The sequence below is a fragment of the Phascolarctos cinereus genome, unplaced genomic scaffold, assembly GCF_003287225.1.
Source record: "Phascolarctos cinereus isolate Bilbo 61053 unplaced genomic scaffold, phaCin_HiC Scaffold_9;HRSCAF=440, whole genome shotgun sequence".
NCBI lineage: Eukaryota > Metazoa > Chordata > Mammalia > Diprotodontia > Phascolarctidae > Phascolarctos > Phascolarctos cinereus.
Window position 1 is genome coordinate 235,678,360 of NW_027556402.1, and position 25,586 is coordinate 235,703,945.

At 34.7% G+C, this 25,586-nt stretch overlaps 1 pseudogene; it reads right to left on the reverse strand.

Annotated features, from left to right (window-relative positions):
• Positions 1-7,224: 7,224 nt before the first annotated feature.
• On the reverse strand, positions 7,225-7,933 carry LOC110200966 (ribonuclease H1 pseudogene; annotated as a pseudogene).
• Positions 7,934-25,586: the final 17,653 nt, after the last annotated feature.

The following is a 25,586-nucleotide window of genomic DNA, read 5'->3' on the forward strand; positions in this document are numbered from 1 at the left end:
AGTCAATTCACTTCTGTAGAACTCAGTTGGATCATCTGGAAAATGCAAGTGGAGCTGAATAATATTTAGGATCTCTTCCAGCTATAACAAATGCTTCTCTAAGGCAACAAAAATAATTACCATTGGGAAGAAAACCCTTATTTTTAATCCTGCCTCTAAAATGAATGTGAATAACAGATTTCTGAAATCCTTAAACTATCAAAATTGTCTTTATTTTTATAACCTTGACTTTAAATTTTGTAAAGAGTCCTTGGTGTAATATCTCCTTAATAACCTCTTAATCTGTAAGAATAAAAATTAAGGTAGACTGGCCATATGGAATTCTATAGAAAGACTTTCTACATGATCTACCATGAGCCATATAAGGTGAAAAGAAGGTAATCAAGGACTTCAGGATGTTAAGAGGATCGTATTTGAATGATTTATTGGGGAACATGGAAATGTTTCTTAGGGCAGCTAGGTAGTATAGTGGATAGATTGCCAGGCCTGGAGTCAGGAAGACATCTTCCTGAGTTCAAATCTGGTCTCACACTTATTAGTTCTGTGGCCCTGGGCAAGTCACTGAACCCAGTTAGCCTCAGTTTTCTCATCTGTAAAATGGGGAAAATAACACCTGCTTTTCAGGGTTGTGAAATAAAATGAGATGTTTGTAAAGTATTTTGCAAACCTTAAAACATTATATAAATACTATTATTACTACCACTATTAGTAGTAGCAGTAGTAGTCATAGGTACAGTAGTAATAGTAGCCTCCCATTGCATTTGGAGCCATTGCCAGTCATCTTGAGCTATGTCTTACTACTGAACTCCCATGACTCTGGAGGAGAGAGTAAGGCTGATAATCTGCCTTACTTAAATCCAATTTATTTGCAAGTCAAAACATCACCCTCTTCATGTCTTTGGTCCTTTTGGTGAATGAAGGATGAACAACTAACCATAGTAGCATGAGAGGCAGATGTTATGATTCATAGTAAAAGAGAACAAGAAAGTCAGGAGGGAGACAGCCACATTGATACGATTTATTTCAACTAATGCCTAGTAATACCTAGTGTTTTAAGGTTCGAAGTTTGCAAAGAGCTTCACAAATATCTCGTTTTACCCGTTAAAGAACTCTGGGAGTTCGGTTATAGGGATGGAAACCGAGGTAGACAGGGTTTAAGTGACTTCCCTCGGAAATATCTGAGGCCATATTTGAACTCAGCTCCTCCTGACTCCATATGCAGCACTCTACCTGCACTGTGCCACCTACCAGACTATGTTACTGTACTAAAAAGGTCTTAGGATATAAAGAAAAAATGAAAATGTACATATATGTGTACATGTATATATACACATATGTGTGCATGTATGTATATATATGTATATATATGCAAAATGCATAATTCAAATGCCATCCCCATATATATGTATACACATACACATATAGATATAGATGTAGATATAGATACAGATATAGATATAGATATAGATATAGATATAGATATAGATATAGATATAGATATAGATATAGATATAGATATAGATATAGATATAGATATAGATGATATAGATATAGATATATAGATATAGATATAGGTATAGATATAGATATAGGTATAGATATAGATATAGATATAGATATAGATATAGATATAGATATAGATATAGATATAGATATAGATATAGATATAGATATAGATATAGATATAGATATAGATATAGATATAGATATAGATAGATGTAGATAAGGATATAGATATAGATATAGATATAGATATAGGTATGATATAGATATAGATATAGATATAGATATAGATATAGATATAGATATAGATATAGATATAGATATAGATATAGATAGATGTAGATAAGGATATAGATATAGATATAGATATAGATAGATGTAGATAAGGATATAGATATAGATATAGGTATAGATATAGATATAGATATAGATATAGATATAGATATAGGTATAGATATAGATATAGATATAGATATAGATATAGATATAGATATAGATATAGATATAGATATAGATATAGATATAGATATAGATATAGATATAGATATAGATATAGATATAGATATAGATATAGATATAGATATAGATATAGATATAGATATAGATATAGATATAGATATAGATTAGATATAGATATAGATATAGATATAGATATAGATATAGATATAGATATAGATATAGATATAGATATAGATATAGATATAGATATAGATATAGATATAGATATATATAGATATGATATAGATAGATAAGATATAGATATAGATATAGATAGATGTAGATATAGATATAGATATAGATATAGATATAGATATAGATATAGATATAGATATAGATATAGATATAGATATAGATATAGATATAGATATAGATATAGATATAGATATAGATATAGATAGATATAAACATAGACATAGAAATAGATATAGAAATATAGATACAGATGTAGATATATATCAAGGACCTTGTAGTTTATAAGCTACAAATATGAAGACAAAAGGGAACATAATCACGAGATGATGTTTAGAATGTTGCCAGAATATTGTTCTATGAGCTTTTGTCCAGTTAGAAAATAACTCCCTTTTCTCAGCTTTAAAGTTTACAAAGCACTTTACTCTTAAAGACCCTGTGAGGTTGATAGTACAACTGCTATCATGTAGAAAACTGAGCCTCAGACATGTGAAATGACTTGCCAAGACTCACAAAGGGAGCACATGTGTTTGACCCACACACAAGAAGCAAGAAAAGTCATACAATCACTAAAAACAAAGAGGGCTTTCCCTTCCATATCAATGGAACTATCAATCCTAATGGGGAAAGCAGAATTCAGAAAGGAGAAGGCTGATCTGGAATAGTCTAGAACAGTCAGCTCTAGGCAGTCTAGGGCTTTTGACAACCAGAATGGCCAGATTTATGCTAAGCTTGGACAACTTGAGCTGAGACAATTTGACCTAGGTGTTAGAATCCTTGGGGCATTTAGAAGCTGTGAATAATCTTTTAAGAAATTACAATGGGGCAAATTCAGAATAGGACCAAAAATATTTCCTTTATAATCTAGCAAGTAAAGCTAAGTAAACTCAACATTACATACAGTTAAAATGAAAAGGGCCGACCATATACACATAAACATGACTCAATTTATTTCTTCTGTATCTTTACATAAAGATTTTATACTTTCATATTTTAAAATCTCAAACATTAAGACAGGTTATTTTTTGTATATTGAAAAATCTTAAATCACATATTTCACATTGCCACTTAATAAAACTGAATCTTTATTTTTGATAGCGTGACAAATGGGATTTTGGATTTAGCAAATGCCTCAGTTATCTATTCAGAAACAAAGTTTTATTTTTTGGGCCCACACACCCTAACAGAAAACATTCAGGGCAGAACCATTGGCTAGATCTTCTTCCTCAGTCATATCCTCTAGGAGCAATAGACTCTGGGGTAATTGCTTGAATATTCAACTCTGAATTATGATGAAGGGTCAAAATCTGCGTTGTTAAAAACACCCCTATGTCATCCTATGGCAAGTGTGATGCATTGGAATTTTTTCTTCTCAGTTTTTCATTTAATTTCTTAAAGGTACCTGACCCAGCAAGGCCCAGTGGCAGTAGTCAGGAGGGCCTTGTAGAATATAAATTTTTTGAGAGAGAGAGAGAACTTTATTTTTGTCTTTATAGCTCCAATATCCATCAAATTGGCTTGCACGTAATCAGTACACAAGAAATAGCTGTTGAACTGAATTTCCTAAATGGGTCCTCCTCATTGTTCACATATATGAGCCTGAGATATAAACCTATGAGTTCTCTTGGTAAGGGACAAACTAAACATTTTGGCTATTAATTCATCAGTAAACAAGACAGTCAAACAGATTCAATCAAAATATTTTGATGAAACATTGGGTATGGCCAATTGATTTTCACCTTTTTCTCTAAGAATACAAATTTAACTATAATTTTAAAATTAAAAAATATATAGATTAAGCCAAATATGTGTTAACTTCTAATTACCAACTTCAGAAAAGCCCAGGTAAGTTATGATACAATATAAAATTTTTAAATAAGTGAAAACCTTAGGTACAATTTCTTGACTTCTTGATTAAACTGCAGTTGCTTTCTCTCATTGCTTAACATTTATTTATATGCCACGACTAAATAATGAAGATTTTTAAATGCATATTGAATTACTTTTCTATTGAAGGTCAAAGACCTTCCATTTCTGAACTCTGGGCTCCAGCTTTGCCGTTAAAAAATCCTCCCGGTAGTTACCATACGTTAGTTTCCTTTCTGTTTATTCTAAATGGCCTAGAAAAATAACTTTGTTTGAAAAGAAAGCATTAATTTTCTTCCTTATCACTCCTAATTAGCTCTGAAGTACTCAAATTATTTAACCAGTGCCTTAAAGGGAAAGCATGGCCTCCTGCTGTAAATGGTTTTCTCCACTAAAACTTGTCTCCTTTCAGAGCTTTATTTTATTTTATTTTATTAAGTTCCATGCCCTTCATGGCAAAAGAGAGCAAAAAAATAAAAGAAAATAAAATGTTATTGGATGATTTCCTGAACCTTTGGCAAATCCTGTGATGGTCTACTGCCAATCAGATCAAGATTCTTTTGGAAATAATGTCTTTATGTCACCTTACACTAGTAAATTTATTCTTTCCCCTCTTTTGTTAATGCTAACTTTACTTCTGAATTATGTAAGATCATACATTAGACTACCACAGTATGCTTCAAATGTTGTGCTTTTCTCTCCAGTAATTTTTTCATTTTCTAAAGACCACTTAAAGGTATTAATTTACTTATTTGACTCTGAGTATTTTAAATCATAGAACAAAATATGTTCTTTAACAGTTACGTAGCAATTTTCCTTGAGAATTCAGATATCAAACAATATTCATTATTTCCCTTATAGGAAGCTTGGTTCTATAGTGGATAGAGTTCTAGGCCTGGTTCTAAGATGACCTGGGTTCAAATTTGGATTCAGATTCCTATTAGCTATTTGACCTTGAGAAAGTCACTTCTATGTGTCTCAAGTTTCCTCAACTACAAAATGGGGATAATAACAGTCCCATGTGTCCAGGTTGTGAGGATCAAATCAGGTAATATTCATAAGAGATTACCATGTTGCTGGAATATAGTAAATGCTTACTAAATATATTGAATTATAGTAAAAAGGATTTGTATTAATATCTAATAGGTTTCAGCCCTTGACTTTCCAGACTATTCTATCTCCATCCCAGCTACCTACTCACATTGGAGATCCCTAGACCACTATGTCTTCTCTTCCAATTGGTGAGTTCCTTTCCAGAGCCTCCATTGTAGGAAGTTCCTAGGCCCCACCATTTTTATTTCTAATCTGACTCCAATCCTGACTCTCTGAACTTTCGCCCCCACTGTGGGTACCTTCCCTGCCCTGCCATACCCTTTTTCAACTTTCTTTTAATGTGTTGTCTTCCTGCATCTTCCTTGGGACCAGCTACAATATCTTTTTATTCACATTTGTATTCCCTAGTGCTTATCACAAAGCCTAGTGCACTGAAAGTGATTAATAAGTATATTTTCCAATTAGTCATGATGTAAAGAAGAATTAGAACTGATGGGAGGAACCATAAAAATGAAGCAATAAAACAAAACAACAAAGGAAAAAGAGAGCAAATAGTATGCTTCCATCTGCATTCAGACTCCATAGTTCTTTCTCTGGATATAGATAGCATTTTCCATGATGAGTTTTTTGGAGTTGTCTAAGATCCTTGTATTGCTGATTCTTCTTTACATCATGACTAGTGGGAATATATACTTAATATGAATGTATAAGTAGAGCCCATATTAGATTGCATACCATCTTGGGGAAGGGGGAGGAGAGAGAGGAGAAGAAAATTTAAAACTCAAAATTTTATGGAAGTGAATTTCAACATTCACTAAAAATAAATTACTGATAAAAAATGATTAATAAATGCTTTAATCTGTGCTTAAAGATAGATATGGTTGTTGATTATGTAGTAGGATCAAAGTGAGTGCTATACAATAATAATAATAATAATAATAATAATAATAATAATAATAATAATAACAATCCACATTTTATGGGACATGTATTAAGTGAAACACCCAAGGTCATACAGATACTAAATGTGAGAGATGGCCTAAAGTGCAGTTTCCTCAGGCCTAAGCCCTGAGTTGAGTTTTACCTTTCTCAAAAATCCACCTCAGCACAGGCAGTTCCTGGTCGCTGGTGCTTCCTGGAGCACACATATATCTAGTTCCCAAATACGGGTATGTTTGCTTCTATTGGGTATTAGCTGCCGCTTTTAGATTGTACGTCTTGAGTACCCAGCCAATGGGGAAAGAGGTAAGAGAGTGGGAGGGGGCATGTGTTAGGGCTATAAAACTTTGCTTCTCACAGCCAGCTGCTTGAGCAGCGACAAGGTCTGTGCCCTTTCTCATGAGAAAGAATAAAGACCTTTTCTGATCTCTGATTCAGACTCCAAACTCCTGATTTTGGTGGTCACTGTCCCACACAGTAAATGCTTGTTTTTTTTCAACCTTTTTTTTTTGGGGGGGGCGGCTAGGCTATAGGGTTAAGTGACTTGCCCAGGGTCACACAGTTAGTAAATGTTATGTGTCTGAGGCCATATTTGAACTCAGGTCCTCCTGACTCCAGGGACAGTGCTCTATCCACTGTACCACCTAGCTATCCCCATAGTAAATGTTAAAGGTAAGACTTACACCTCTTTCAGATATTTATTCTTCAAGCATTCCTGATGAAAAGACCACAGCTGAATAGAAAATCTGAGTTTCAAGTAGAAAACTCAAAGGAATCATAAAAAGGAAAACAGGAAAAACAAAACAAAACAAAAAGCCATAGTATTCAATAAGGTTAAACTGTTTACATCCCTACATGAGAATATGATACTTGTAATTTTTTTAAGCAAAGGGTAGTTTAATATACGGAACCATACTTCAACAGAAAACTACACAGCTTTTCTGATCAAACAAGAACATTCCCAAGTCCACGTGCAATACTTCATGTCTTGTGGACAAATTTTCACACAAATAATGACTAAAGAGCACTTGGTTTGCTTTTTAACTAGATTTTAAAAATTATGCTATGTTGATTCTTGAGATTTTTTAGCTCCTTTTCTTGCTAAGCTCCTTCTCTTGCTAATCTACCAGCTTCGTCATTGCCTGCAAACCCTGAATGACCAGGAACATGAACCTATTTAATGTCTATGCCTTGAATAAGTGTATCAAGCTTAACAAAGTCTTGCTTGTTAATGACATCTTTTCCTGTGCTTGTTTTCTAGCCATTTTTCTTCCAGTCTTTAACCCAACTTGTTATACTATTTATAGTAAACATACTGTGTAGAGAGCTAGCTTACTGATGTTTTGATTCCTGACTTGTTCAATTGCTTTACAGGAAGCATGTATTTCTGCTCTTCGGTTTGTCTGTCACCCAGGATGTCTATCACTTGCATTTAGGGGATGGTCTGGCCCCCAGTAAACACCAATGTCTGCTGGAGCTTTCCGCCTCCCATTACTGGAGCCGCAGCCATCTGTATAACCACAGATGCATCTGCCATGTAAGAAAATGTTATCTTTACTAAGTGAAAGTACTGAGTCTGTATTTTCTTTTTAAGTTTTGAGCAAGGCTCTTCCTCTTCATCTGATGACTCACAGGGTCCCTTATGTGGCTTCACTTCGGGGTCTTCTGTGTTACTTTTCTTTTTCTGCTCTGTTGAACGATCAGGGCTTGCAGTGTTTTGGACAAAGGCCCAAGCATCACCCTCGGTAGCAAACTTCTTGAACCTGATAGCAGGAAATCGTTTCACTTGTGCTTGATATTCAATGCAAGTGGGGAACACGCTGGTCTTGCGGCCCCTCTTCAGGACGTAGAACATGCGGGCAGTGCGGGCCACAGAAGCCAAAGGCACCCACGACAACCCTGGGGACAGCGACCCAGAGCCTCAGCATGGCCCACTCTGGGGCATAGTGCCCGCGGGGAAGACGATCCCCGCACCCGGGGCAGGAGAGGACGCGGGGATGCCGTGACGTTCTCCGAGCCAAGGATACTTGTAACTTTTAAGAACTGCATCTCTATTAGGGCAGTTTAGGAGTATACTTAGACAGGCTGTGGGTATAAGTTGGCTCTGATGTGCTGATTATTAAAAAAAAAAGTGTTTAAAAAAAAAGATTGCACTCAGAGAAGAGGAAAAGGTGAGGCAGAATGAGGTAAATTATATTACATTATGAGATATGAAAGAAATAGTACAATAGAGTGAAAGAAAGGAGGGGTGAACATTGGTTAAACCTTACTCTCATTGAATTTGGCTCATAGAGGGAATAACATACATACTCAATTGAGTACAGAAATCTGTCTTACCCTATTGGGAAGTAGGAAGGTAAAAAGGAAAGGAAGGGGAGTCAGGGCTTATAGAAGAGAGGGGAGAAGGGAGGGCAGAAGTAGGAGGGGAAAGAGGAAAGAAAAGGGAGGAGGCACTGATAGAAGGGAGGGCAAATTGGGGGAAGTGGGGATGGGAAGCAAAAAAAAACTGGTAAAGAGGGATAGGGTGAAAGTAGAGAGAAAAGTATAAATGGGGGAAAATAGGATGGAGGGAAGGAAATACACAGTAATCATGACTGTGAATGTGAATAGGATAAACACTCATAAAACAGAAGTGGATAGAAGAGTGGATTAAAGCAGAATCCCACAATATGTTGTGTACAAGAAACACATTAGAAGCAAAGACACAGAGTAAAAGCAAAAGGCTGAAGCAGAATGCATTATGCTTCAGCTGAAGTTAAAAAAAAGAGTAAAAAATAAAAGTAGTATACCAGACATGAGACAAATCAAAAGCAAAAAAATAAAAATAAAAAATAAAAAATCTAATTAAAAGAAACAAGGAAGGAAACTACATCTTGCTAAAAGGTACCATAGACAATGAAGTAGTATCAATACTAAACATATATGCACCGTTCTTAAAGAAGTTAAGTGAATTACAGGAAGAAATAGACAGCATACCTCAACTTCTCCCTCTCAGAACTAGATAAATCTAACCACAAAATAAACAAGAAAGAAGTTAAGGAGGTGAATAGAATTTTAGAAAAGTTAGATATGATGGACCTCTGGAGAAAACTGAATGGGGATAGCAAGAGATATACCTTTTTCTCAGTGGTGCTTGGAACGTACAACAAATATTGACCGTCTGTTAAGGCATAAAAAGTTCAAAATCAAATGCAGAAAGATAAAATGCATCCTTTTGCGATCGTGATGCAATAAAAATTACATGTACTAAAGGCCCATGGAAAGGTAGATTAAAACTTAATTGGAAGTTAAATAATCTATTCCAAAACAATGAGTGGGTCAAAAAACATTTTAGAAACAATCAGTAATTTCATCAAAAAGAATGACAATACTGAGACAAAATACCAAAACGTGTGTGATGCAGCCAAAGCAGCACCTCAGGGAAATTTTATATAGCCAAGTACTTATATGAATAAAATAAAGAAATAGCAGATCAATGAATTGGGCATGCAACCTAAAAATCTTGAAAAAGAACAAATTAAAAATTCCAAATTAAATACCAAATTAGAAATTCTGAAAATCAAAGGAGAGATTAATAAAATTGAAAGAAAACTATTGAACTTACAAATAAAACTAAGAGCAGTTTTTATAAAAAATAAAAATAGATGATCATTTGGTTAATTTGATTTCAAAAAAGAAAGACAAAAACTAAAGCACCAACAAAGAAGAGGAAAACCATAATTAGGAGCTATTTTGCCCAACTACATGCCAATAAATCTGACAATCTAAGTGAAATGGAAGAATATTTACAGAATATAAACTGCCCAGAAGAGAAATAGAATATTTAAGAAAAAACAAAGTCAAGAAGCTATCAATGAACTCCCTAAGAAAAAATCTCCAGGACTAGATGGATTTAGAAGAGAATTCTACCTAATATTTAAAGAATAATTAATTTCAGCCATTATATAAACTATATGGGAAAATAGGCAAAGAAGTAGTTCTACCAAATTTCTTTTACGATGATAACTAAATCAGAAAGAGTCAAAACAGAGAAAATAAAACCATCGACCTATTTCCTTAATAAATATTGATGCAATTTTTAAAAAATAAAATATTAGCAAAGATATTATAGCAACTTATCACAAAGAAAATACACTATGATCAGGTGGGATTTATACCAGGAATGCAGGGCTGGTTCAGAATTATAAAAACTATTAGCATAATTGACCAGATCAATAACAAAATAACAGAAATCATATGATCATCTCAATAGATATAGAAAAAGCTTTTGACAAAATACAGCACCCATACCCATTAAAAACACTAGAAAGTACAGAAATAAATGGAACTTTCCTTAAAAGGATAAGTAGTATCCATCTATCTAAAATCATCAGCAAGTATTATCTGTAATGGGGATAAGCTAGAAGCCTTCAAAATAAGATCAGGGGGTGATACAAGGATGCCCATTATCACCACTGTTATTCAATAATGTACTAAAATGTTCGTTATAGCAATAAGAGAAGAAAGAAAAATTGAAGAAATTAAAACTGGCAATGAAGAAACAAAACTATCACTCTTTGACAATGATGTAATCGTATACTGAAAGAATCCTAGTGAATCAACTAAAAAACTACTTGAAATAATTCACAACTTTAGAAAAATTGCGGGATATAAAATAAATGACATAAATCATTGCCATTTCTATATATTACCACTAAGCTCAGCAAGGAGAGATAGAAAGAGAAATTCCTTTTAAAATGACTGTAGAGAATATAAAATATTTGGGAGTCTACCAGCAAAGACAAACCCAAGAACTATATAAACACAATTACAAAACACTTTTCAAACAGATAAAGTCAGATCTGAGCAACTAGAAAAATATCAACTACTCCTGGATAGGCAAGCTAATATAATAACAATGAAAATCCTACCAAAATTAATTTACTTATTCAGTGCCATAACAATCAAACTACCAAAAAATCATTTCACAGAGCTAGAAAAATAATAACAAAATTCATCTGGAAGAAGAAAATGTCAAGAATATCAGGGAATTAATGAAAAAAAAATGCAAAGGAATGTGGTCTAACAATACTAGATCTCAAAACATATTATAAAGCACCAATTATTAAAACTTGGTACTGTCTAAGAAACAGAGTGGTGGATTAGTTTAATAGATAAGGTGCACGAGATATGATAGTAAAAATACTATAGTAATCTGTTTGATAAACCAGAGGACTGCAGCTTCTGGGATAAAAACTCAGTATTTGACAAAAACTGCTGGGAAAACTGGAAAATAATACAGCAGAAATGAGTCACAGACCAACATGTCACACCATATACCTATAAGACAAGTTCAAAATGGACACATGATTTAGTAATAAAGAGTGATGTCATAAGCAGATTAGGAGAGAAAGGAATAATTTACCTGTGAAATCTATAGAGAAGGCAAGAATTTTTAATCGAACAAGAGACAGATAACATGAACTGCAAAGTGGATTTTTTTAATAACATTAAATTAAAAAGGCTTTTTTTTTGCAGAAACAAAACTAACACAATCAAGATTAGAAGGAAAGCAGAAAGATGGAAAACAATTTTTTCAAGTGTTTCTGATAAAGGCCTCATTTCTCAAATATATAGAGAACTGAATCAAATTTATAAGCATATAAGTCATTCCCCAATTGATAAATGGTCAAAGATATAAGCAGGCAGTTTTCAGATGAAGGAATTAACGCTACCAATAGTCATATGAAAAATGCTCTAAATCACAATTGATTAGAAAAGTGCTAATTAAAACAACTCTGAGGTGGTGACAGACATTGTACTAAATACTGAGAATACAAAGAAAAAGCTAAAACTGCCCAGGCCCTCAATGAGATTATTCTAGAGACAAAATCTACATGAATCCACAATGTAAGATAACATACAGTATATATGCCAGGTAACCTTATGGAAGGAACCAACATCTGTGGGCACTGAAAATGGCCTCCTCCGAGAAGTAATATTGACTTGGTCTTGAAGGGAAAGAGGGATTTTTAGAGATAAATGATTTGGAGGAAGAGAGTTCCAGACTTGTGGGACCATTAATAAATACCAACTAAATTGATTGTTTTATGAAAAACTTGTGCTATCAGATAAAATAAAAAAAAATGTTGTTCAAAAAGACGTTTGTTCTATTTGTGTTCAGACACATTTGCTTTGCCAAAGGAAAGGATTGACTACACTATGTAGTTTTCCACATTACCCACACTACTGGCAAAATTCTTGAAGGTAAATCATTTTGCTTTTCAAAATGCCAATATATTGAAGAATGGTGACATGAAAAAGTATAACAAACAATCTGAAAGAGCTATTTGTCAATCAGATTACCTTCACAGAAATACAAATGTCAAGAAGGAGATTCAACAAACCTGGGATGTGACTGGCCTTGATTTAGTGGGAGAAAAATAAAAGCAGCAAATTTTCCAGCTATCAGTGGTTGATCAAGGAAAAGGCTGGCAGTACTGTCTCAAAGGCCTATGACTTCCTGTAAGTCATGCATTGTCCTAGCACCAATCATGTCACTTTTCTGCCACGGGGCATCTGCTCAGGGGAGTGCATCAGGGATGTTGATAGCCAGGTGCATGAAGCTTCAGAGCTGTGATTGATGGAGGAAGTGATTTTTAGAGTGCTCACTGCTCATCAAGTGAATTAGTGAAATAGGGTGACTGGAGGAAGAGAGAGAGCTCTGGAAGCTGGAATGCAAACGTGGTAACTCACAGCTGCTTTTCTCCCCAGTTGTCTAATTGTGGTTGTTTGTTAGAGTTCCTGAAATTATACTGGGGAGGAGGAAAATTGATTCCAAGTGAACTCATTATCCCTTTTTAACAGGAGGGTGATGATTCAAGCATTGAGATATTGTAGAGGGAAAGTAATTTTAACCAAAGATTCAATTATTTCCAACACAATTTGAATGGAGCCCGATGGGTAATCAACAATGGCTATACATTAACATCTCCTTTCAAAGCATTAGCTCTAGTAGGTTCAAGAGATACTCACTCGGTTTGTAAAAGAAATGATGGCTCAAAATGAAGAGGAACCAAACACCACTAGAATCACTAATGGAGCCCCCCAAGGTGCTATTTCCTGCTTTCATTTTTTTTGTGAGTTTTTATTGTAGGCTGCCTGTGTTCATTCTGGGACTAGAGGGAGCTTGCAGGAGAATTGAATGAACCAATGAATGCATCAAATGTACTGGAGGCTTCCATGGGAAAGAGAAGGGACTGAGGCATGCCAAGAGAAGGTTACTAAGTCTGCCCATCATTCCTCTCATACTGGTCACTGGGATGAACACTTTCACTAGTGTAGTCCATAAACTCTACTTTCACACAAGGTAGGTCTAAAACCTTTAGAAGGGTACTGGGCAGACACTAAAGTCTTTAGGCCTCAGTAGAAAAGGAGTGGCTTTGATCTGAGGAAGCTTGATTTAGATCTGGAAGGGACATTCGTAGATGGCATTGAGCCCAGTACCCTCAATTTTCAGATGACAAAAGTGAGTCCCAGAAAGTTTAAAAGGTTTGCACCAGGAGCACAGAACTAGTAAATATCTGAGCCATGTTTTAATTGCAGCTCTTCCTGACTCCAAACCCAATGACCTATTCTTTAAGCCTTGTTGCCTCTTCTACCAGATCTCCTGGATCAAACCACCTTCTGGATCATATCCCATCAAGTGTTTTATAGAGAGTAAAATAGTCCTGCTCAGGTGAGTCAGGTGTTTATAAGACTTGAGGTTCCAGAGGAGAGAAACACTAATCAGTTAAGAAACTGGAAATGTCCAAGCTAGGATAAAAGTTTTTAACACAGTATGCCAGGCCCTGACAGTATAACGTATAACTATGGTACAATCCTTGAATGGGGAGTTCTAAGAAAGAAGCAGGGCAGAAAAGATGACAATTTAGGAAGAAGGAATGTGGTTAAGGAAGGAAGAGCCTGTGGTTTACAGAGAAAATACATCAAGTCAAAACATCAGCAGCAGCACTAATAAAAAACAACCAATTTTCCCCGCGCTACAATACAGTCTATCTTGAGTGAAATTTTCAGCAAATAGCAGGTGAACAGTAAAAGAGCCAGAAACTATATTGTATTACAAATATTATCCCATTTGCTCCTCACAACAACTTTTCAAGGTAGATGTTATTGCTATCCACATTTTAAAGTTGAGGACACTGAGGTAATCAGAGGTTCACACAGCCAGTAAATATCTGAGGCTGGATTTGAACTCAGATCTTTCTGACTATAGGAACAGCACTCTAGCTGTTATGCTTCCAAAAATCATTCCTCTAATACACAATTGCCTTGAGTAATGTTTTTATTCCCTATCTCAATAGTGATATTTTGAGTAAGGAATATACATATTTATTTTGCACATAAATCTTATATGTTTGAGTTATTGTTCTTAGCTGTTCCAAACCTCTCATTTTAAAGATAAAGGAACTCTGATACTGACTGGATCTGCCTTGCTCTTGGGATTCAGGCACCAAGTAGTAGAGCTAGGATTCAAAGACATCTCCATTGTTGGCATTGCCAAGCTGTTTCCATTGTATCAAGCAACCGCTCAGTTTGCTGACTTAATATATCTTCATGATGAGACACTAATTTAACTCTGTCCAAAATTACATCAGGCAAATGGAGAAGGAAAGGCAACTCATAACATTATTTAGAGCCAATGAACAATCGTTGTCACTTTATATATGTAAATCGGTCATAATGGGACCAGAGAGATATGTATCACCTATCTTCCTCAGTGTGTTGCTGAAAGACTTCAGAAAGCTTGGATAAAAGGATTCTTAGGTTAAAAGCATGTGTTCTAGAGCCAGAAAACCTTACCTTTGAGCCTTTCTTCCTGCATGCCAATGAGTAAGTCACAACCCCCCTGGTTTCCAGTTTCCCCAGGGAGGTTTGAGTTGATGACCTCTCAGTTCCCTTCCATCTTTGGATCTATGATTCCATCAATCAATCAGCATTTATTAAGTACCGACTTTGCATCAGACACTGTGGATTCAAAGACAATGAAGGAAGCATCCCTTGTTTTTGCCATCTCTAGCCAAATTACCCTTTGAGGTTGTGAGTTTTAAATTTTTCTTATGACATTCCTCTAAAAATATGATGGATGCGTATTTGGTATTTTATGTTACAAAGTACTTTCCAACAGATTTGATTTTCATAAGAACACATTGTGGTATAAAGAATATGAATATTATTATCACCATTTTATAGATGAGGAAACTGACTTGTCCCAGATTAACTGTATGTAAGGTAGAGGTAGAATCACAATCAATAAGAAACATAGGTAACGTGCTTTACAGCTTGCCCAATACCTTACAGATTCCACCCCACCTGAGCATTGATTAAATACTACTATGTCAGGCACTGTGCTAGATGATTGTGATACAAACACACACAAACACACACAAACACACACAAATAACAACAACAACAACAATCTATCTATTACTTTAAATTTTGTCTCTCCTAATAGAATGGGATCTCCTTGAGGGCAAATACTCTTGTTGCTTTTCTTCATTGTGCCTACCTCAGGACACAGGCAGCTAGATGACATAGTGGATAGGGGCATGGCCTGGGGTGAGGAAGACTCATCTTCCTGAGTTCAAATTTGGCCTCAAACACCTACTAGCTGTGTGATCCTGGGCAAGTGACTTCACCCTGTTTGATTCAGTTTCATCATCATTAAAAAGAACTGGAGGAGGAAATGACAAACCACTTCAGTGAACAACAAAAACATCAACCTTAGGGCACAGTATCTGGCATATAGTAAGCACTTAACAGGCTTGATGATTGAATGATTCTGTAAGAGGAAACCTCATATACGAGGTGTTCTTTCTTAGAGACCAGTGACCATTTTACTATATAATAATGACTCTCATATCTAAGTTCATGTTTCTTTAAATGTATATGTATTTTCAATGGAATTCAATAAAAATCAAGTACATACTATGTGACAGGTTCAGGAAAAAAGAGAGGAAGGAAGGAAGGAGGGAGAGAAACAACAAGGGAGGGAGGGAGTGAGAGAGAGAGAGAGAGAGAAAGAAAAAGTTCCAATAGCTTGGGGGTGGGAGGGAGAGGTGGGGTTCGAGCTAAGTCTAGAAGGAAACCAAAAAAATTCAAGAATTGAATACGAGGAGGAATGAACAAGAAGATTTTAACCATGGGATCATGTGCAAGAATAGAAGAGGGCAAAGTAGCCGAATCAGATAGGATATGAAGGGGAGTAATATATAAAGGTTTTGGAATGAAAAGATTGAAAGCTACTAGGTTTTCAAAGGCTATGATTGCCAAGCAGAAGAATTTGTATTTGATCTGGAAGGTAAGACTGAGTGATCAGAATCTTCAGTGAGAGGGTGACATAACCACACCTGTAATTTAGGAAAAAGAATACTTTGACCACTAAGTGGAAGATGGATTGGAGTGGGGAGAAATTCGAGGCAAAGTCAAATTAGAAAGTCATTGAAATAATACAAGTAAGAAATTATGAGGCCCCAAATTAGGATGGTAGTTGTGTAAGTAGAGATAGTATACAAGAATATTTTTAAAATATACATGACAAGATTTGACCACAAATTGTATATATAGGTTTAGTAATGGATTCACAAAAGAATTGTATAAACAATATAAAACAATACCAATTCTTCTATACAAGTTATCCTCAAAAAATCAAGAAAGGAAATAGTCTCCTTGACTTCTTTTAGGAAGCAACTGTTGTCCTAACACTTAAACCAATTGAAGGAGAAAGCAAAGGTGGATTATGAACCACTATCATCAATGAATGTTGATTCATTAAAAAATGAAATCAAAACAAAACCCTATTAAATTGTCTAGAGCAATTCATCCAAGAAATCATTCATTTTTGACAAAGTTTGGCTATTATCATGGATTCAAGGATAGTCCAACACTGGGAAAGCAATAAATATAATGAATTACTATAAAAACAAAGAATATCTGAAATCACATGATTGTGCCTATAGTTAAAAGTGAAACCTTTGACAAAGTGCAATGTTCATTCATGCTAAACACTCAAATAATGTATAGGCATAGAAGAGTCTATTTAATGTAACATAAAAGCATTTTTCTACAACCCAATGCAAGCTTCATATGTAATGGTAGCACACTAGAAGCCTACCCAGTGAAAACTGGAGTAAAACAATTTTCTGCACTATTACTTGGTATTATTTTGGAAATGCTAACAATAGCAATATGGAAAGAGAAAGAAATTAAGTTTCTCAAATAGACAAAGAGGGGATGAAATTATCCTTGATTGAAGGTGAAATAAAGATTTACTTAGAAAATCCTAGGGAATCAGTGAAGATAGTAATCAAGACAATCAATAACTTCAGTAATGTTGCAGATTAATAATTAAATTTATAAATAATAAACATCATTTCAACATAACATAATCCCAGAGATAAAAATGGATAAGGAAGTTCCATTCAAAATAACAACAGAATTCATAAAATATTGGTAGATCAATCTACCAAAGCACACAAAATACTTGTATAGATTTAATTATAAAGTACCTCTTAAAGAAATTAAAAATGACTTAAATAGCTTGAAGAATATTCAGAACTTATGGTTTGGCCCTGAAAATATAATAAAAATGATAATATGGCTAAATATGTTCAATGTTTTAATGTTTTAGCAATGAAAGTTTGAAAGGGGTGCTTTACAGAACTTTATGAAATAATTGTTAAATTCATTTAGAGAAACAAAAGATTTTGGAGATAATAGGACTTCCAGACCTCCAACTATATTACAAAACAGCAATCATCAGCCATGGCACTATAAATAATATATGGAGGATGAAATCAGGAAGACCTCAGTTCAGATCCTTAGATATTTCATAGCTGAATGAACCTGTATAAGTCACTCACTGATTCACAGCTCCACCAAAAATGTGCTAATGAGCCTATCTCCCACTCTATTTTCTCATCCAATATTGCCTATGTAAATTATTATACAGTTACCCCTTCTATATTGTGAATCAGTACAGTTATTATGGAAATCAATTTGGAATTATGCAAATAGAGAACAAAATGTCCATACCTTTTCATCTAGAAAATCCACTACTAGAAATATATCCCCAAGGAGGTCATTGATATGAAGAAAGTCTCCATAGAGACCCTAGTATTTATAAAAACACTTTTTTTGTTACAACAAAAATGTAGAAGTAAATTTGATATCTATCATTTGGAGAAGAATGGCTAAGTAGATAATAACATGTTAATTTAATGTTTTTTTTAACTATGCTGTAAGAAATGATGAATATGATAAATGTAGGGAGGATGGAAATTCATTAGCTATTGCAACATGAAGTGAGCAAATTAAAGAAAAAAAAAAACAATGCACATAATGACTCTGACAATGTGAATATAAAAACCAACCACAAAATAATCAAGTGAATGTTGTAAAATAACAAAGAACAAGCACTTCCCCAAAGAGGCAATATCTGAAAATACCACCTCCATTTCTTTACAAAGATGGGAGATTCAAAAGTATGGAACAGTACATATGTTTCTAAACCTTTAAATGTATTGGTCACTTTGCTTTTGTTTTCTTCTTTTTTTCTTTAAAAAGTGTTCTTTGTTACATAGAATGGCTGTATTCAAAGGGGAATGGGAATGACATAAAGAAATTATGGTAATGTAAAACTCACAAGATAATTTTAAAAGAAACATCATTGGCAACTTTAGAGAGAGAAATTCCAGTGTAGTGATGGTGTCAGAGCCAGATTCTAAAGTTTTAGAAGCAAGTAAGAGGACAGAAAATGGAGACATCAAACAGCCTTCTCAAGGAGTTTAGCCATAAAGAGAAAGAAGTATTTAGGATGATTACTATTGGGGATGGTAGGTTCAAGTTAGAGATTTTTATTTTATTTTATTTTTAACAGTTGTGTTTGTAGACAGTAGTGAAGGTGTCAGAAAACAGAAATCAAAGATAAACAGCAGATAATAAATTCATTCAATCCTTACTTACTCCCAACACGCCCAACTCCTAACAAATATAGTTGTTCTCTGCTTCGTGTGATGCTACAGGTCACCATCTTGATTGCCTAGTATTTTTGTTACTATTATGATCTCCATCTTATTGTTGAGGAAACCGAGATAGACAGAAATGAAGTGATTTACTCAGGGTCACACAGGTAGAAAATGACTGAGGCAGGGTTTTAAATCAGCTCTTTCTGGCTTCAGGTCCAGTGCTCTATCCATCGAACCACTTAGCTGACCTAGATTTCACCCAGAACTCATCACAGCATTCCAAAGTGCTCTCATCAGGAAAGGAAAATAAAAGAGAGCCTGGAACCTCCCAAGTTCAAGACAAGACACTATTTTAAGGTAGCCTAGATCAGCAATAGCTTTTGGGACAATTATGTCCAATCATTGACTTATTTCAATTCTGTAGTTCAGATCAAGCCTCATAGCTTCCCCACAGGATTCATGTCTAATAAAGTATCCACTATCTTTTGTTTGTGAAGCTTTTTTTTTTTAATGAAGTATAAAACTTTCCATCCATCTGTATAAAGTTACACATATCTATCTCATTGTTTCAAATCCCTTGACATTATCATCTCTCCCCCTTTCCTCTCATCTTTGATAGATCCTTCTCGTTGTCAAAGGTAATGAACTGTATGCTCACTTGATCCCATCCTTTCAAATCTTTTATAACTCTTTCATCTATTCTGTCTCTCTAATTCTCACTCTATTCTATATATTGATCCTTTTCTCCTGCCTTCAAACATACCAAGTCTCCCCATCCTGAAAATAACCTCACTATGCCCTTCCATTCTTTCAAGCTATCTTTATCTCTCCTCTCTTTTTTTGGTCAAATATTAGAGGGGAAAACGTGTCTATGGGTTTTACCATATACCGTCACTGTGCTTTTGAACAGGCTGCTACCCTATGCCTAGAATGTGCTCCCTCCTGATTTCCATCACTTAGAATCCTTAGTTTCATTCCATGCTCTCTCTCTCTCTCTCTCTGTCTGTATATATCTATCTATATGTGTATACACACACACACACACACACACACACATATATATGTATATAGATATATATAGATATATATATAGATACATATAGATATATAGATATAGTCTCCCCGATAGACTATAAGGTCTGTGACTATAGAGACAGTTTTATTTTTAGTTCTGTATTCTTAACATCTAGCTATAGGGGTGGGGAACCTGAGGCCTTAAGGCCACATGTGGCCTTCTAGGTTCTTGGGTGTAGCTTTTGACTGAGTCCAAGTTTTACAGAACGAATCCTTTTATTAAAGGGATTTGTTCTGTGAAGCTTGGATTCAGTGGAAGGGTTGTGCTTGAAGACCTGGAGGGCCACATGTGGCCTTAAGGCTGCAGGTTCCCCAACTCTGCAGAGCCCTAGCATAATATCTGTCACATAGAAGGAACTTAAAGAAGTGCATGTTTATTGATTGATTGATTGATTCAACCTCTATGAATTTGATGCTTCCCAACTTTAAAACGCTGGTAATAATAATTCCTGCCTTCTCAGCTTCACATATTTGTACAGAACATTAGTGAGGCAGTATGTGTAAATTGTCAAAGTGCCATTCAGGGATAACTATTATTCCTTATAGCTGACTCCTTTGAGAATTCTCCTAAATGAAAACAGCATCTTAGCATTGAATGGTGCCATGGGAAGAATCAAGGAATCTTAGAATTCAGAGAAGACTGTATATATCACTTAGTGTACTTTTCTTTCTGTCATGTTACTGGAAGCTGAAAGACAACTACTGACTAACACAGAGAGTGGTGGAAAGGGAAATTGACAGTATCTTTGAAGGAGAATCCCAGTGCAGATAGCCATCTTGTGAAGTTCAGTTCAGAAAGAGAAGTCTTGAATCGCATTCATAGCACCGTGAGGAAAAGAACTAATATACAAAACTGAGTTTACTTGAAGAGAAGTAGTCCAAGATAGCTTTTAATTAGCAAAATCCTAGAGTCTCTTTTTAAAAATCACTAATAAAGAAAGGATCAGTCATGTAGGTTTAGCATTTATTTTAACCTTTTTTCATAAATAAATAAATATGTAAAAAAAAATATCGAGGATAGGTACTTTAAAAAAGGCTTTTTCATTCTTTCCTTCATTCAAATATAATTAATTTATTTCCCAATGAACACAACACTGTGGTATATATGTAATATACAATTGTTTTTTTTAATCAACAATGAAATGGTTTCAATATTCAAGACTTCCATTAAGTCCTACTATGATCTCATAGCACAGAGTTTGCACTTCTCAAGGATTATACTAGTGAGATATGTATGGGTGCACATTTATGTGTACACATGAGCACATGTATACACACAGAGACATACATATACATGTATAAATATGCATGTGTACATGCATATACCTACTTCTGCACTCTGGCAAATCTTTAAAAAATCTAGGGATTCTTTTATTTTGGATCCAGCAAAGTACTCTGAGTCACCTGAAAATCAGGCTAGCTTTGTTTGGTAGAGCTTAATACCATGTTGGCTTGTGTATTATATGATGTATTAGTTTGGTTTTGGCTACAACAAGTCTCACAAACCATTTACACTACAGTACTATTGATCTGTAGTTGGTGGAGTATGAGACCTCACAGAGAACATCACTGATGAGTGAAATATTCTAAAAATTTGAAGTAATGGTTTCTGGAGATGGACACACACACACACACACACACACACACACACACACACAGACAATCCATAAATCTGCCATTCAGTTTTAGGGTAAAGAGATATACATAGAAACAGAGTAAATTCAATTTAATTCACTTCAACTAATAAATGTTAAATGTCCACTGTATAAAAATCTCCTGCTAAGGCTGGCTATATAAAAACAATAGTTTCTACCCTTTAATCACATTAAAGAGAATGACAACAATGAGACCACATACCAAAATTTATGAGTGCAACAAAAGCAGTACTTTGGGAAAAAATATTTCTCTAAATTCTTATATTAACAAAATGGCAAAAGAACAGATCAATGAGTAGGGCATGCAACTAAAAAAAAAAACTACAAAAAGAACAAATTAAAAACCTCCAATTGAGCACAAAATTAGAAATCCTGAAAATTGAATGTGAGATGGTTAATATTTATATTCTATTTGTAGGAAGCAACATATAGTAAAGAATGAATGAAAAACATTTATTAAATGCTTGCTATGTGCTAAGCACTTCACCAAATGGTGTAGATACATAAAAGAAAATGATAAAATCTCGAATCTCAAGTAGCTCACATACTAATTGAGAAGTAAAAAAGAGTTCATGTATAGAGTAGATAGAAAGTCCCATAAATCGTAAGTGTTCATTGAATTGTGAATGCTAAGGCCAATGGGTCTTATGATGTATCAAAAGGTGAGATGAAAGTGTCTAAGGTTCCTGAAAGGCCTAGTAGCAGGACAGATCATAAGGCCTGGTGCTCCATCTCATTGAAAGGCTTGTAGATAATGACTCCTTTTTTATCTAAATATGTGTAATGAGAACTTTCTCTCACACGCCCAAAACACCTAACATGGAGACATCTTGTTTCGGGAAAAGAGATCTGTTTTGTTTTGTTTTGGTCTACTTCATTTGTCTTCTCAATTCTGGGTGCATATAGAGGAAACGTCACTGGACTGGAGCCAGTGACCTTGAAGGCAGGATTCCTCTTTCGATGTTGTAGCTGGACTGCTATCCCAGCTATCACAGCAGAAAAGCCCTGAAAAGTCAATGCGCCCAGAAGTTGAACTGAGTTCAAGTGGGACTTTGGTCTTGGAGTGTAGAAAGTGAGCTAGGCTGTTCTTTAAATGTGTGTTAGAATTCACTTGTAAATCCATCTAGCCCTGGAGATTTTTTCGTAGGGAGTTCATTGATGGCTTGGTCGATGCATTTTTTTTCTAAGATGGGGTTATTTAGGCATTTAATTTCCTGATCTGCTAATCTAGGTAATTTATATTTTCATAAATATTCATAGATTTTGCTCTGATTATCAGATTTATTGGCATATAATTGGGAAAATATTTCCTAATGACTGATTTAATTTCTTCTTCATTGGTGGTGATTTCACCCTTTTCATTTTTGATACTATATATTTGGTTTTCTTCTTTTTTTTAAAATTAAATTAGCCAGTGGCTTATCTATCTTATTTTCCCCCCCATAAAACCAGCTCCTAGATTTATTTATTAGGTTAACAGTTTTTTCTTTCAATATTAATAATCTCACGTTCAATTTTCAGGATTTCTAATTTTGTGCTCAATTGGAGGTTTTTAATTTGTGCTTTTTGTAGTTTTTTTTAGTTGCATGTCCTACTCATTGATCTGTTCTTTTGCCATTTTGTTAATATAAGAATTTAGAGAAATATTTTTTCCCAAAGTACTGCTTTTGTTGCACTCATAAATTTTGGTATGTTGTCTCATTGTTGTCATTCTCTTTAATGTGATTATTGATTGATTTTTTTATAATCTGTTCTTTGACCAACTTATTTTTTAGGATTATATTATTTAGTTTCCAATTAATTTTTAATCTCTATTTCCATTGCCTTTTGTTGAATGTAATTTTTATTGCATTATGATTTGAAAAAGAATACATTTAATACATCTGCCTTTGATTTTGGGGTTTTAAATGCTCTATTGCATGCCTTATTGCACAAGAATTGTGGAGGTGCCATATGCTACTTAGAAAAAACTGTATATTTCTTTCTGTGCCCATTCAGTATTCTCCAAAGGTCTGTCATATCTAACTTTTCTAATATTCTGTTTACCTCCTTAATTTCTGTTGTTTATTTTGTGTTTGCGCTTATCTAGTTCTGAGAGGAGGAGGTTGAGGTTCCCCACTAGTATACTTTTGCAGTCAACTTCTTCGTGTAACTCATTTAACTTCTGCTTTAGTAATTTGGATGCTGTATCACTTTGTGCATATATGTTTAGCATTGATATTGCTTCATTGCTTATGGTACTTTTTAGCAAGATGTAATTTTCTTCCCTATTTCTTTTAATTAGGTTTATTTTTGCTTTTATTTTGTCTGAGATGAAGATTGCTATTCCTGCTTTTTTTAAAACTTCAACTGAAACATAATAGATTCTGCTCCAGCCACTTACCTTTACTCTGTGTGTCTCTGAGTTAAGTGTGTTTCTTGTAAACAACATGTTGTTGGATTCTCCTTTTTAATGCACTCTGCTATCTGCATCCACTTTATAGATTTCATCCCATTCACATTCAAAGTTATGATTACTAACTATGTATTTCCCTGCATCTTATTCTTTCTCCTGTTTGTCTTGTCTCTCCTTTTACCCTTTCCCTCCACACTAGTGTATTGCTTCTGTCTACCACCACCTCTGAGCTGGACCCCCCTTCTATCAGTCCCCATGTTTCCTCCCCAAATTAATCTCCTCCCCTCCTATTTCCCTGTCAGGTAAGATAGATTTTTATATTCAACTAATTATTCCCTCTTTGAGCCAATACTGATGAAAGTATGGTTCAAGTCATGCTCATCACCTCTCCCCCCGTCTTCCCCTCCACTGTAATAGGTTTTTCATGCCTCTTCATGAAATAATTTACCCCATTCTACCTCTTGTGAAGTTCAGCTCAGAGGGGAGTCTGCTGGTTCCCCTGTCTATGCATATAGTGCATCCTGGTGTTCACCTTTACCTGCTCCACTACCTGAGGTTCAAGATCTCCTGCTGGTTTGCAGAGGTGGGGCATGCTGCTGGCTTGCTGGCATGTTTTCTGTCCTAGAATGTGTTCCCCTTTTATTCAAGTGAGACAGACCTTTTTTGTTTATACTCCAAGTCTCCTGGGCTAAAAGAGTGCTCCACTCTGTCTCTATGCCAGCTGTTATTCCAGGATTTGTTCTGGGGTGCTATTTTATGGTTGTTTGGAGGTAAATATAGAAGTATAACAATTTACTGTTTATTCCACCATCTTGCCTTCCAGAAGTAGAATCCTACAGCCCCTATTTCTCTTGTTATTCCCCATAACATTTATATTATGGTTCTATGGACATACTTGGGACTCAATGGAAATGCCATATTAAAGAATCCTGTACCAACTCAATGGAATTGTTATATTACAGAATCTTGTACAAAATCTTTGAAGATTTGTGGAGATAGAACCACCATTTTCAGTAAAATAGTCATAAAGAAACACTTATCCATTTTCTCATTTATAGTTTTCAAACAAATCTAGATCTTGCATTCTATAATTCTAATGAGGAAATTATTTTGAAGGGGCTCAAGGGGAAAAAAAGGATATATTCTTCCTAAAATCATCTTTGTTTAGTACCATGGAATTGGGTATGGAAGAGAAAAACCTTTATGCTCTTCTAATTTTTGCTAGTGTTGATCTATGCAATCTTTCTAGGTTATCCAATCTCTCTCTACTGTATTGTCTAAAGAACACAGACATTTTCTTCATGGCAAAAAAAAAAATCAGGGAAATGGAGGATTCAGATTGTTGGAATTAAAGTACTGGTTTCTTAAAAAATCTATACTATGGTTTTCCACATAGAGAACTATTCT